We start from the raw sequence: 14454 nt of genomic DNA, 5'->3' as shown, positions 1-14454 counted from the left end.
CTAATTCTTTGGCTGTATGAGGATTGCTAATGATTTTGACAACATTTGTATCTCTAGAGAGCTGGAGACAGAAACTAGACCAGAGTAAGTTCAGTTTATAAACAGGAAGATTGAAAATAATGACTACTGGCTAATAAAAGAGATGTTGCTGTGAACGAGGATGCAAAGGAAGGGTAGCAAATAGAAAAGTGAGGTGGCACAAGATTGTTTGTATGTTGGCCATGCCTATTTGTGGTTGAGGATGGTTCTACAGAGAAGAAAATGACATAAGATGCAAGAACAAGGGATGCTTGAGAAAGCTGGATGGAATGCACTGCATATGGAGGAAAAGAAAGGGTAAGCAAAGATTCAGTGACATTTTACCACAGTGTTGCTTCTTGATCCATTAAAGCAAAGACATCATCTGTGAGTGAATGCTTGATTGTTGGGTGGGTTATTAGGTTTGTAAATATACAAGACTTTTAGTGTCAAGGTGAATAATGAAGTCATATTAGTGGGAAGTTCAGAGATAATAGAAGGCTCATTTAAAATTTATTGTTATCATCAAGAAAAAAAAGGGGGTGGTGAGGATGTTGGGGACAAAGAACCTTTATTCACTGCTAGTGGGGGTGTAAAGTGGTTGCATACACTATGGAAATCAGTATGAAAATCCCTTTTTTTAAAAAAAAAGGCTATAAATTATAAAATTTGCAGCTCTACCTCTTGTGGATACATACCTGAAGGAGTCTGTTTCATCATACCACAGAGATATTTGTGCTTACATACTTATTGAAGCATGGTTTACAATAGTCAAGATATGGGACCAGACTAGATGCCGATGCACAGGTGAATGCACAGAGAAAATGGGATATACAGCGGGATTTTAGTCGGCCATAAAGAAGGGTAAATTTATTCTATTTGCAGTAAAAAATGATAGAACTGAGTTAAGCAAAAGAAGTCAAACTCAGAATGACAAATATGTATTTACTCACACGTGAACTCTAGATATAAATATATGTATGTATATGTGCACTTATATTTATGATTTATGTCATAAAAGAAGGGGGATCCATGTGAGAGGAGAATGATAAGCACAAGAAAGAATAATGAGTGAGTAAATTTGAGCAATACACAGTACTATGCATGTACAAAAGTATCAAAATAAATGTACAAAAGTATCATAATAAAAAGCCATGATTTTGTATAATGAATATTCACTAATAACTTTAATATCGCTGGCCATGACTTTAAAATGGATCCTGCCAATGTAATGGAGGGCTAAAGAAGCTGGTAAGTTATGCTTGTTTGGAAGAAAATGAATATCCATCATTATCAACTCTAAGTTCTGAATGGATAGATATGGTCAGATGACATGAGATAATTGCTAGAATGATGTTGTGGTAGGAAGTAGGAAAAGTAGACAAGTAGAGTAATAAAGGCCCAAACATGGAATTAAAGAATGTCACGTGACATGGGAAAAAAACGGTTTCCCAAAGTTTAACTTACTACTAAAGGTAGTAAGTTAAACATTGGATATGTGGATAAGAAGTTCCTTGTTGAAATTTGCAAGTTTGAGGACTGAATAAATGATGATAAAATTGAGATGGGAAAGACAGAAGACTTTCTAAGTGGTTTGGTTGCATTGGAAGACTTTAAAAGGCGGTGAGGGTAGCTATATAGGAACATGAAGCTTTACATGAAAGCTTTTACTTTATTTTAGTTGAATGACAAGTATCCTTTTAAATTGCAGTTGCTATTAAGATAATTATCAGAAATAGTACCCAGAGACACATTGCACAATGTTCCTAGATTCCCTCAATTGTAATATTCCACAATTACACAATACAGTTTGGATATTGACACTTACAGAAAACATCAATTCTGCCTAGAGTTCTACCGCACCACCTGCACTTGCCTACGAGTATGTGTATTCATTTCTGTAGAGTTTCACCATTTTATGTGCTACTCCATTGATAAGGCACAGCGTAATTCCCATGCCTCAGGACTCTACCCTGATGCCCTGTTATAACCATGTCTGCTTTGCTATCGTATATTTTAACTGTCTTGATGGGTTTTAAGTGCTATCTTACCATGGTTCTTTTTATTATTATTATTATTATTATTATTATTATTATTATTATTATTCTCATGATAGCTAAGTAACTTTTTCAAATTGTTATTTGCCATCCATATAGTCTCTTTGACATAGTATTTATTGTGTTTTAAATAACATACATTTATCATGTATGTTCTAAGCTAGACAACGTGATTGTAATCTTTGAGCTTTAACAATTTTCTGGAACTTACTTGCTTTTCGTATCTCTTTTAAAATGTTTTTTATTAATTCTTTGAAATGTTGTACAAGATATTTTGGTTGTATTCACCTTCCCCAACTCCTCCCAGATCCCTTCCCACATCCATACCCATCCAACATCATGACATCCTTTTCTGATTTTTAAATCCCTCTAGTACAGTTTGAGTTCCTCAAATATTCTTGAGTGTGGTCGGCCTACCAGGGGTCACACCATTAAAGAAAACGTACTCTCCTTCTAGCAGCTAATGACATTAGATCCTCAGCTAGGGATGTGAACATGCACCCAGCTCTCCCTTCTCCATGCTGAGATTGTGTCTGGCTTAGGCCTGTGCAGTTCCTTTGCACGCTGTTACAATCCCTATGAGTTCATACGTGCAGTCCCATTGTATCTGGAAAGCACCGCTTCCTTGATTTACCTAGTTTCTGGCTCTTACAATCTTTCCATCCTCTCTTTGACAAAGATCTCTGAGATTTGGGGTGAGAGGGTTGCTAAAGATATTCCATTTAGGGCTGATTATTCTGCAGTGTCTTACTGCTTGCATTGTGGCCCATTGTGGTTCTCTGTGTTAATTACTGTCAACTGCAAGAAGGAGCTTCTCTCATGAGGCACCACGTTTCAGCACTATGCAGTAGGGGTGAAGGTTGTAGTTGAATACCAGCTTGACCTCTCCATACTCTAGTCTCATCTGTGTTGTCCTTAGCAATAGGGCCTAACTGCCCAGTTCTGTAGTACAACCGAGAGCAATGGTAATTTCCTGTAATGTTTTACCTCTTTTCATTTTATATGGAAACCCACTATTGCAGAAGCTTCTCTAGAGGGTCAAGATTCCTAGAAAAAAAATTGAGAGCTATGTAGTTTGCAAGGATTTTTTCCAAGTCTGTAATCATTCTCTTCATATGGTCTTTCACAAGAAACAAACAAAAAGACACCTTTTAAAATTCAGTATTTGAGAAATATTTTTCTGCTTTCTTCTGCTCTCCATGGTTTCAGATGAGTAATCTACTGTCATTCAAATTCATGTTCCTTTATGAGTAACGTGTAGTAGCTTTCTAGCTTCTTGAAAGATTTATTTCTTTTTTTTTCAAAATTTTAAGGATTATATGTGTCACTAATGATTTCTTTGGGTTTATCCCATTCAGAGTTAGCTTCCAGAACCCACAGTAGGTATAATTTCAATCAAAGTTCAGGAGTGTGTACTTATTTCCATCCATATTCTTTAAGCCCCATTTTCTTTATCCTCTATGGACTCCTATGATATGGAAGTTGGGGCTTATATTCCTTTGCTGCTTGTTCCTTTTTCTAGTTTCTGTTCAGGTTTTTGAATTTCATTCATCTTTTCTCATGTTTACTTCTGCTATTCAATATAATCTCCTGTGTACTATTAAAATTTGATTTACAATATGGTAGCTTACGTTTCTATGTCTCCTATTGGGTTCTTCCTTTTAACTTCTAATTCTTCCCTGAGAAATTGCTTTATTTCCATTTGTGTCAAAGTGGTAAGTAAATGATGCTAAATATTTTCATAATGGGTGCTTTAAAATCTTTGTAGATAATGCTAAATTAACGCAGTATTAACGTCCTAAATACCCACTACCTCACCTTAAGATTTCTTCTAGTCCTTTGTATGAGCCTGAATATTTTAAAATGTGCCCTATGTATTTTTGTTCATGTGTTCAGAGGGTAGAGTTCTATTGAAATTCTTTCTTAAGTAGGAATTTACTACACAAAGATTCAGTGTGATGGTCCTGTCCTAGTTAGTGGATTACAATGTTAATAACAGCTTATTTTCCCTTCCTAGCTTCTATCTTTTAAAGTATATTTTAATTAAAATGTAACTATGTCATTTCCCCATTTTCTTTCCTCTCTATAACCCCTCCCAGATTCTCCCATCTCCTTCTCAAATTAATGACCATCTTTTATTTGATTCTTATTGTTACATATCTGTAACTATATACACAAATATATACAAACAGTCTGCTGAGTCCATTTTTGCTGTTTATGTGTGTATGATTTTACGGTTGGCTACTTTGTATTGGATAACCAAATAGGGGACTCATCCCTAAGATGGGCTAATTACTCCTTTCTCAGCACTCATTAGTTGCCTTTAGTTCTTTGTCTATGGTTGGAACTCCATGATTCTTTCCCCATGGCTGCCTAAATAATATCTGAAAAATCAAAACTTAGTTTTTGAGTCAGTACTGTTTTGGTTGACCTGGCACATGAGATATTTCAGGCTCTCCTAGTGGTATTTATGGGAGAAGGACAGACTTATGAAGGCAAATAGGAAGCAATAACTTTCTTGGGGAGGTCCTTCTCATCATTTTTACCCATTTAGTCTATCATTACCTGGCAGGAAGAAGGATGTAATCTCAGGTCTCTTTGTCCCCTTTGTGTGAACAAATACTTGTTAGGTAGAGGGTAGGATCTTCTTGCTTGCTTTAACCTGGATTTCTGATGTCTCTTAAAGAAGGAGTATATGAGAACTGACCCTGAGACGAACACTGTAGATCTGCTTATTAGAGTGAATGGCCCTTGCCAGTGCTATGAGAGTGCTTGGAGTTTCTAAGGGATCGAAGTCCTGGTAGAATGGGCAGAGTGCATCCCTTGACTGCTTATTGTGAGCAAGACTCTCAACCAGTCCTCCCTTGCATTGCTGTTAGTGTCAAGATCAACTGATATTGTCAAAGGGTTTATCATATCCTGCAAGAAGAAATTAGCCTGCCAGTTGTTCTGCAAGGCATCAGGAACTGATGAGCCTGCATCACTGATTTGTTGGTAGCAAGAAGTCATAAGATATCATGCCTCTTCTCTAGTCTTTTGTAACAGCAGCTGTGAGCAGCTCTTTAGGTTGCTTCCCATGGTTGATGGTTGTATTTTGTATTCCCATGGTTTATGGTTATATTTTGTGCAGAGGAGCAAGTAGAGTCGCATGTATAACTTCTTATCTGCACAAGAGGCCTGGCATATACTAATTGTACAAAAACAATGTTTTTCATTGTGATATTTTCATATATTTACATAATTTTGGTTAGTTGTACTCACTACCCTACCCTTTCTTGCCCCCTTTCTTCTTGATTCTGGTCCCTGTTATCATCCCAGATAACCACATTTCTATTTTCATGTGCTTTTGTTTTAACTTAGATTCCATACTTGAGAGGAAACATGCATCATTTGACTTTCTAAGTCTGGCTTATTTAGTTTGTCATGACGATTCCCAGTTCTACCTGTTTTCCTGAACATGTTATAATTTCAGTCTTTTGTGGCAGAATGCTCTGTTGGGTGTACTTCATTTTAATTATCCATTCACATATTGACAGACAGCTAAGTTGATTCTGTGTCTTGGCTATTGTGAATACTGTAGCAATGAATGTGGACACCATTAATGTATACTAACCTTGATTACTTTGGGTATACCCTAAAGTGATATAACTGGATTTGATGGTAATTCTTGTTTTAGTTTATTTTATAGTGGCTATAATTATTTATATTTCCACCAGTACAGTTTGGGGGGGTCCTTTTCCCTTACATCTTAGCCGGAATTGTTGTTAATTGGTTCTTAATGGGTTTTGCCTGATTATTTCTTTTTTCCTACAGATTTGGGATTTGGCTTATTCTTGATTTTATGACATCAAAATGCATTCTGTCTGATATTTATTAATCTAAATCCTCCTAGCTATGAAATTTGTTATTACAATTGCCATTGCTGTACCCCAAAGTTTCTAATAACGTGTATTTTGGTTTTCATTGATTCTAGGAATGTTTATCTTTTCTTCCTAGTTTCTTCAATGGTGGACTGATCATTCAAAAGTGAATCTTTCATTCTCCACATGTCTGTGTAGTTGCTTTTGCTGTTTATTTCTAACTTTATTATGATTCTATAATATACAAAAAGTTATTTGATGTTTTTCTAGTTAGTAACAATTACTTGCCTAAAATATCATCTATTTTTGTGGATCTTGCATTGGCTGCTAAGAAGAAAATACATTCTGAAGGTGCTGGATACAATCCTCTGTATTAGTCTGTCTTTTTAGTAAGATGACAACCTTGGTTGTCATTCCTTAGGTGACATCTGTGCTCTCTCTCTCTCTCTCTCTCTCTCTCTCTCTCTCTCTCTCTCTCTCTCTCTCTGTGTGTGTGTGTGTGTGTGTGTGTGTGTCTGTCTGTCTGTCTGCGATGGGTTCTGTCATTGGCCTGGAACTCACCATTGCAGACTAGTCTAGTTGGCCAGATGGTCACAGGCAACACACTTAGCTTTATGTTTGTTGGTTCTAAGAGTCAAATCCAAATACTCATGTTTGCCAGAAAAGCACTTTCCAATGGAGCTATCTTTCCAGTCTCAATCCTTGTATATTATTATGGGTTGTATTTATTAAGACATGCTGACCTTTTGTAATAAAATATTTCTTTCATTTTTGATTATATATAGTTGTGTGTGTGTGTGTGTGTGTGTGTGTGTGTGTGTGTGTGTGTGTGTGTGTGTGTGCATGTGTGTTTCTGTGTGTAGGGACTCATAGAGGTCAGTCATTGGGTACCTCTGGAATTACAGGTGACTGACCTCCTTATTTAGGTGCTGGGAACTGAATGAACTCAGGTCCTCTGAAAGAGAAATACCTGCTCTTAATCTCTTGGCCATCTTTCCAGCCCCTCAGGTGACCTTCTTTATCTCTTCTGACTAATTTTTTGTTGGAGTCTATTTTATCAGTGATAAGTACACTTACACCTGCTTACTTTGAGTTTCCATTACTTAACATATTCTTTTGCATTCAAGATGTATTCCTTTGTGACCCTTGTTTCTCTCAAACAAGAAAAAACAGTTGGATCTTGTTTGTAGTGCATCTTGCCAGTCTGCAACATTTAATTAGACATTGGAGACTGTTTACATTTCAGATTATTGACGAGAAGAAGCTGCTGATTCTTAGACTTTTTGCCTGGCTGTCTCGAGTATTGTTCATTATCTTCTTTTAGCTTTTTCATCTTCTAACATTCCTAGTTGACTTAGCTGGACATGCTTGATTCTTTCCAAGTTTTCATTTGGTCATCTATTTTTTTCATATATTCTTTCCTGACAATTTCTGTCTGTGACTCTCTCTTTTATCTGTATGTAGGATTCCTTTAAGTATCTTCTATAATGCTGTAGTTCATGCTCATCTAGGAGGGTCTTTATTCTTTCCCATTAACTATAAAGTATAAATTCTCTATTTAGTAATCTGGCCATTCTTTACTCAGAAGCCTCAGAATATATCTTTCCTGTTCTCTTTTACTCCAGCTCTATTAGGGCAGAGGTTTCTCCTATTGTGCCATCATTTTGTTTTCAGTTATTTGCACAATCTTTTAATATAAAATTTACTATTTCAGTAGTGGTCTCTGTTCACTTACTGTTATTCACTGTTGTCTTTTTTTAACCACTAATCCCTTTCTCCAGCCACATACCTGATGTTTTATTTCAAATTAGTAGCAGGCAGTACAGTAAATTGCTGAATGTCTACAAGCTCCAGATTTCCCTGTCTCTATCTTTTTTTAATTTAATTTAATTTTACATATCAGCCACGGATTCTCTTGTTCTCCTCCCTTCTACCCCCTCCCACCCCCCATTCCTATCTCCTCCAGGGTAAAGGCTCCCCTGGGGATTGAGTTCAACCTGGTAGATTCAGTCCAGGCAGGTCCAGTCCCCTCCTCCCAGGCTGAGCCAAGTGTCCCTGTATAAGCCCCAGGTTCCAAACAGCCAGCTCATGCTCTGAGAACAGGTCCCGGGGTCCCAGTGCCTAGATGTCTCCCAAACAGATCAAACTAATCAACTGTCTCACTTATCCAGAGGGCCTGATCCAGTTGGGGGCTCCTCAGCTAGCTGGATCAAGAACAGAGAGGGAGAACAAGGAATAAGAGACCATGATAAATGAAGACCACATGAGAATAGGAAGAAGCAAAGTGCTAGAGAGGTCCACAGAAATCCACAAAGATACCCCCACAACAGACTGCTGGCAATGGTCGAGAGACAGCCCGAACTGACCTACTCTGGTGATGGGATGGCCAAACACCCTAATTGTCGTGCTAGAAACCTCATCCAATGACTGAGGGAACCAGATGCAGTGATCCCTGTCTCTATCTTCATGTTGTTTTAAATATAAAAGTGAGAAGATAGATGAGCGAGGTCTTAAATGGGGCTAAAGGAAAATATCTCAGGACAGAGAAGTGAAAATAAGCGTGGGGCCAGGAGGAGAAAAGATGCCAACTCAGAAACATTTCTAGGCTTAGTAGCAGAAATTTAAAGGACTTTCTGTTCTCACATCCCTAATTATTTTGCATTTATGAAATACAGTTGTAGTACTGGATTGTAGACCCTGGAGTTTTATATCCAAAGATATGAACCCCAGTTGTATTATTTGCCAGTAGGGAGAACCTTGACAAATTCTGTTCTCTATGTACATATAGTTTCAGAATACTTCATGGTGATTAATTAAAATTATTTAATATTTGAGAATTGCCTAGAATATTAATAATTATCTGTTGTCTACATAAAATGCCTCATAAGAGTCTTCTTCTTGTAATTTATTTTGTATTTAAAAATGTTTCTTTTAAAAATATATATATTTAAAATTTTATATTTAAATATTTTGATCTTATTCTTTCCCCTCTCCCAATTCCTCCCAGACACTTCCAACTTCCTGACCTCCTCCCATTGTCTTGTTCTCTCTCAAACAAACAAAAAAATCAAAACAGACAAATAACAAAAAGCAATAAGACAAAAAAACCCACCAAAACAGAACAAAAACCCAAAGAAGAACAGGGTGCCCTTGTCTTGGCTAGCTACTTTCATTACATTAGATGAAAATAAACTTCCCACACTGCTCAGCAAACTTCCTGGTGTATAGCAGATAGTAAATGTTACTATAATTTCATGATTATTCCTTTCATCCTCAGGGTATTTGTTAAATTCAGTTTATTTTTGATATACATGGTTTAAGGTGAAGGTTGGCATAGGCACACAGGACCAGTGTTGTTAGGCATGGTTAGTGTGAGCTATCTAGGTATGAGGATCTCAAAAATGCAATTGAAACATCCCTTGGAAGAATAAGGTGATGTGTTCAAGATCTCCTAACCTGCACCAGCCTAGTATACATGATGCTGGAGCTCTGCTTGCCTGCAGTGTTCTGGGCAGGTTTCTACTTTTTCTAACTTTAAGGTTGAGTGTTGTTCATTATAGGGGCCCACTGTAGTAGAGAAATATTCCAGTTCATTGCCAGTAAAGCATACATACATTCATGCTCTAATATATACCTGTACCCAAAGTAACATTTGTTAACCTGGAAGAAAACCAGATGTTTTCAAGTGGCTGATATATGTTAATATGATCACTCAGCAATGTGAATTCTGAAATAGAAATCATGGTTCTAGTTTTTCAGCAGCTGTTAAGAGCATAGATAGATGCTTTTATCATGATGAGGAAACAAATGCAAAGAATTCGGAGTGCCATCTTGTGGAATGATCTGTCATTGCCATTCAGGAGTCAAAATCAAAATAAAACACTAGTAGAAACTAGATGTTTTCTGTGCATCATTAAGACCCGATCTGGAAGGAATTCTTGATACTCTCTTGTTGAATTAATGAATTAGAGATTGGATACTATTCAGGTAAAAATTTAGTTGAGGTGAATATCACCTTCATAGTATATCTGATTCATTGTTCATTGTTAATTTGGAAAATAAATAAAATAATGAAGATGTTCAAGATTGCCTAGTTCCTTCTTGTTTGGGACTTGTCAGCTGTATTGAGTATACAATACTCAATATAGTTCCTATAATGATTAATTTACTAAAATGCACCAAATCATTTAAAGATCATAAAGAATATAGGCAGCTCCAGAACTAGTGGGAGTTGTCTATTTTCTATTAAATTGGATTACATGAAATTGCTTATCATTTTAAATTAAAACAATATATGTGTGTGTATTTCATATCACTTAACTTAAAAATATGACTCCAGAGCCCAACATGATGACTGCCTTTTAGCCCTAGCACTCAGGAAGTAGAAGTGGAATGACCATGACTTCAAATGAACTGGAACTCCACAGCAACTTCATGGCAAACTGGAGCTACAAAGTGAGACCCAGTGTCAAAAAGTAAATGGAGAAAGTGTGGCTCAGTCATAGAGTGCTTGGTTAGGAAATCCAAAGCCCCAGTTTGATCCCGAGTATCACAAGAACAATTCTGCTGATTCCTTGTGGAGCTGATGAGACAAATAAGAAAGGGTCCCTGACTTCAAGCATTTCAATATTTATTTTCTTGCCTTTCAGCTTAAATGTGGACACTCAGCATGTATTCTGTGCTGCACAGTGCTGTTGAGTTCCTGGAGTATGCCACATTTTGTGGAGGTGCTTGTGGGAGCTCTAGAAAGGCATTAAGAACTTGGTTTGATGGGTAACAGCAGGTAGCCTGGCACTCAACTGTTTTGTCCTGTTTTGTCTGAGTGTGTATTTTGTCACTTGCCAGCTGCATGACTTTGGACAGAGAGCTCTGACTTTCTATGCCTCATTTATCCCATCTATAAATTGGAATTCTGTACTGCTGACATTACATGAAGATTACATGAGGTAATATGTACAGAATAGTTAGAATAGCTCCTCATACATAGTCAACACTGGAAGTTTTGCATCTTCATTAGCATTATCATCATCTATCATCATCATCTCTGTCACTACAAAGGAAGGATTTGACTTGGCTTTGTAGTGTAAATGAAACTGCACGCTTTATTCTGTCTTTTCAACACTTTGACCAACTTACTAAGTTTTTGCTTTTCTCAGTTATTGTGTGTAATATATAGGAACACCCTTACCTACTTCTCCCCACTAGATTTTCTCCTCTTGAAAGTTGGGACCATAGGCAGGTATTTGAGAAAAGTCATGGGGAAATGAAATGACAGAAGATACTGAGATTGATGTCTCTGGGATGTAAGGGGCTTGCATGTCAGCTGTGTGTAAGAGTAAGGCCATGGATAATCCCAATCTGTTAGTGTTCATGCTTGTTTAAAGCCAAAGAAACCCAGAAGAAGGTATAGAAGGTATGGTCACCAACACAAAATTGTTGGCATGGAATACTTTCAGTGTGCTGTGTAGGTATTTGGTCATTGCTAAGTGCTATGTGTCCTCAAGCTCTGATATCACTCCTCTGTGACATCTATTTTCCAATAAATTGCTTAATTGGATTTAATTGTTGTGCTATTTCCAAGTCTTTAGAGCAAAAGACTGAGACCATAAAAGTTAACTGCTCTCAAGTAAGTGTAGTTAAAATTCATTTTGGTCATAATGCCTGAGTCTCCTAACAGTCTGTTCTACCAAGGCTTTGTGAAATGTGGTTAATATTCATCATCTGAGTCTTGAGATCCAACTTCGGTGTTTCAGAGATCTTGGGCTGCAGGGCTCTTACTAGTGGTATTCAATGTTTTAGAATATGTGCTTGACTGAACTGTAGGAAATATACTAGTTTTACCCACAGTTAAGACCACATTTGTTTTCTTGGCTTTTAGGGATCAAGTGAGAGCAGGGTTTCTCTGCAAGGCCTGCATGTGGACAAATGGGAAGAGCAGTACTGTACATCAAGACAGATGTCAGGCACACTACACACTGGAGAATAGGCTATATGGATGAACATGGTGATTTCATGGCTCTATGTAATATGACTTGTGTCACAGTGTCTGGATGCTTCTTTTCATTTATGTGATAATTGTTATTTACCTGTTTAGTGCCTCAACTGATCTCTTTCAGTATTTTTGAAAAAATTGTTTGTTTGTTTGTTTTACTGAAATATACACAAGTCATAAGCTTGAAATTAAAACAGCATAGCAGTTATCTGAGGTGGTGATGTGGAAATACTATTCTCTGCTCCTGTGATTGGGGCCCACTATAGATACTTTTACATTTAGTTCTGCCAGAAAGCCTCAAAGAATGATGTGTTTCTAGATTCACCCGGGAATTTATAATTGGAGTGGTCACACCAGCTTAACATAAGATATATGTGAAGCTGGAGTAGTTTATGCATTCTAAAGTATTTCAAAGTAATGATCCATTAAATAGGTCACAGAGATTACATATAGCTTGGCCAAAATCAATTTGTGTGAGACATCAAGTTTCTGACTCACAATGTGGTCATTGAGATCTGCTTTTGAACAAAAACTCTGCTCTCATTTATAACTCAACTTATTTATAACTAAACTTGCAAAGTTTGCCCAATGTCATTTTAAAGAATTCTTATACTATTGTATTGTATTATTATTGTGTGTGCACATGTGCATACTATGTAAGCATCAATAGTCACGTGTGTCAGAGCGTGCATGTGGAGGCCAAAGGACAGCTATAGAGTCATTTCTTCCCTTCCAAGTTACATGGAATCTTGGGGTTTAACCCAGGATGTTAGAATTGAGTGAGTGAGTCATCTTGCTAGGCCTCAATGTTAGTTTTTAAAGAGTAGTTAGTAGTGGCATGGTTGGTAAATGCCTGAGCCTTTACTAGCGAAGCTGCTGCAGGAGGATTCCAAGTTTGATATCAGAATATGCCATAAAATAGAGGAGGAAAGAAGAAAACAGAAAGAAATGAAATGAAGGTAAAGGAAAAATGGAAAAAACAGGTGTGGCAAAGGGGAAAAGAAGAGTATAAAAGGGAAAAGAGGGAAAGAGAAAAAAGAAGAAGAAAAATGAAGACAAGCATGATGCTGGGGGATTATATGCAAAGTAAGGAATGAAGGTTGATGGCATACAAATTCTGTTTACCTAAAACAATAGCTGGAGCTGGGGTTGGCAAAATTTGAGGACGAAAATTCAGCCTTGAAGGTCAAGTTCAAAGTCTGAATTGTCTTTTGTAACAGAAGCTTTTTCTTCTTTTGTACCTGAAATAAAGAAGCTCCTGTTAGGTAAATTGCTCCAGATGTAAAAATAACAATAGACATGATCATATTATCAATATTCATGTCTACAATATTTATTCTTTTTATGTTATTATATCAATTCTTGCTTTTATAAAAAAAAGTATAGAATGCATCAGGAATTTACACTGGGGCAATGCTAATCTTCTCTGTATGGTTCCAGTTTTAGTATACATGCTGCCAAAGCAAGCACCAATTCTTGTTTTATAAAACCCTTATGCACTGATAGTTACATCTTCCTCAAGGTAGTATTTGAAATGCTTCATTTTAAAGGATGCATAAAATGTCTACGCTGTCTGGAAGCATGCAGAGAGAAACATAACCAGTCAGCAGCAAAACCAAAAGCATTCTCTCCTTTTCACATTAACAATTAAGTGCATGTGTTAGCACAGCCTCCACAGAATCACAATGCAACTTTGATGTTCTAATACAAATCTTTCCAGAGTTATATTCATCCCCTCTTTTGGGGGAAAGGGGCTGCTTTCTGGAGACTGGAGAGATGGCTCAGCAATTAAAAGCACTCGCTACTCTTGCAGAGGACCCACGTTTTGTTCCCAGCACCCAAGTGGTAGTTCACAACCATCTGTAGCTCTAGCTCCTGACCTCCATCTTCGCAGCACCCATGATACACACTCATACATACAGGTAAACATGCATACATACCAAAGAAAAACAAATACATTTTTAAAAATAAGAGAAAGAAAATATGCTCTTTCTTCTAGAATCATTTCTATGTCCCTTATTGTTTATATCATCCAGCAATCAGAGATGGAACAGAGTATTCTCAATTGACTCCCTAATTCCTGACCCAAATGTGCCTTTTATCTGGCAGGGCAGCAGAAATATCTATCCTAATTTAACTGTTCATGCACAAGGGCATCACATATAAGATTTCCAGATTTAGCAAACAAAAATAAAGACTACTCAGTTAATTTTGAATTTCAGAAAAACAACCAGGAAATAATCTTTAGTATAATTTGTCCTAAACATTGAATAGGACAGACAAGTTTTAAGATCCACAGTTCATCTAAAATTCAAATTACTGGGCATCTTCTGTTTTATCTGGCAGTCCTTAATGTGATTTATAAATAATATCCAGATTACATAACCAAGAGCCATCAATAAGACCAATTTTTATCTTGCATCTGCAAAGTAGGAATCCTGCCTACTGATCATTGCTTCCTTCGAGACAAATGAGCAGCAGATGTCTGATTTGGTGAATGGGCTATCAGCCAAGTATGACCAACTAA

At 37.0% G+C, this 14454-nt stretch overlaps 1 protein-coding gene and 1 pseudogene across 2 annotated transcripts in view; one reads left to right on the top strand and one right to left on the bottom strand.

The window, feature by feature from the left end:
• The window catches only part of Fgf13 (fibroblast growth factor 13), a 533597-nt gene that overhangs the window by 370146 nt on the left and 148997 nt on the right, over positions 1–14454 (top strand). The window lies entirely within an intron of this gene.
• On the bottom strand, positions 13304–13397 carry LOC128117974 (uncharacterized; annotated as a pseudogene).

The sequence above is a fragment of the Peromyscus californicus genome, unplaced genomic scaffold (assembly GCF_007827085.1).
Source record: "Peromyscus californicus insignis strain IS unplaced genomic scaffold, ASM782708v3 Scaffold_10__1_contigs__length_136768540, whole genome shotgun sequence".
NCBI lineage: Eukaryota > Metazoa > Chordata > Mammalia > Rodentia > Cricetidae > Peromyscus > Peromyscus californicus.
This window is presented reverse-complemented; position numbering and strand designations above follow the sequence as displayed.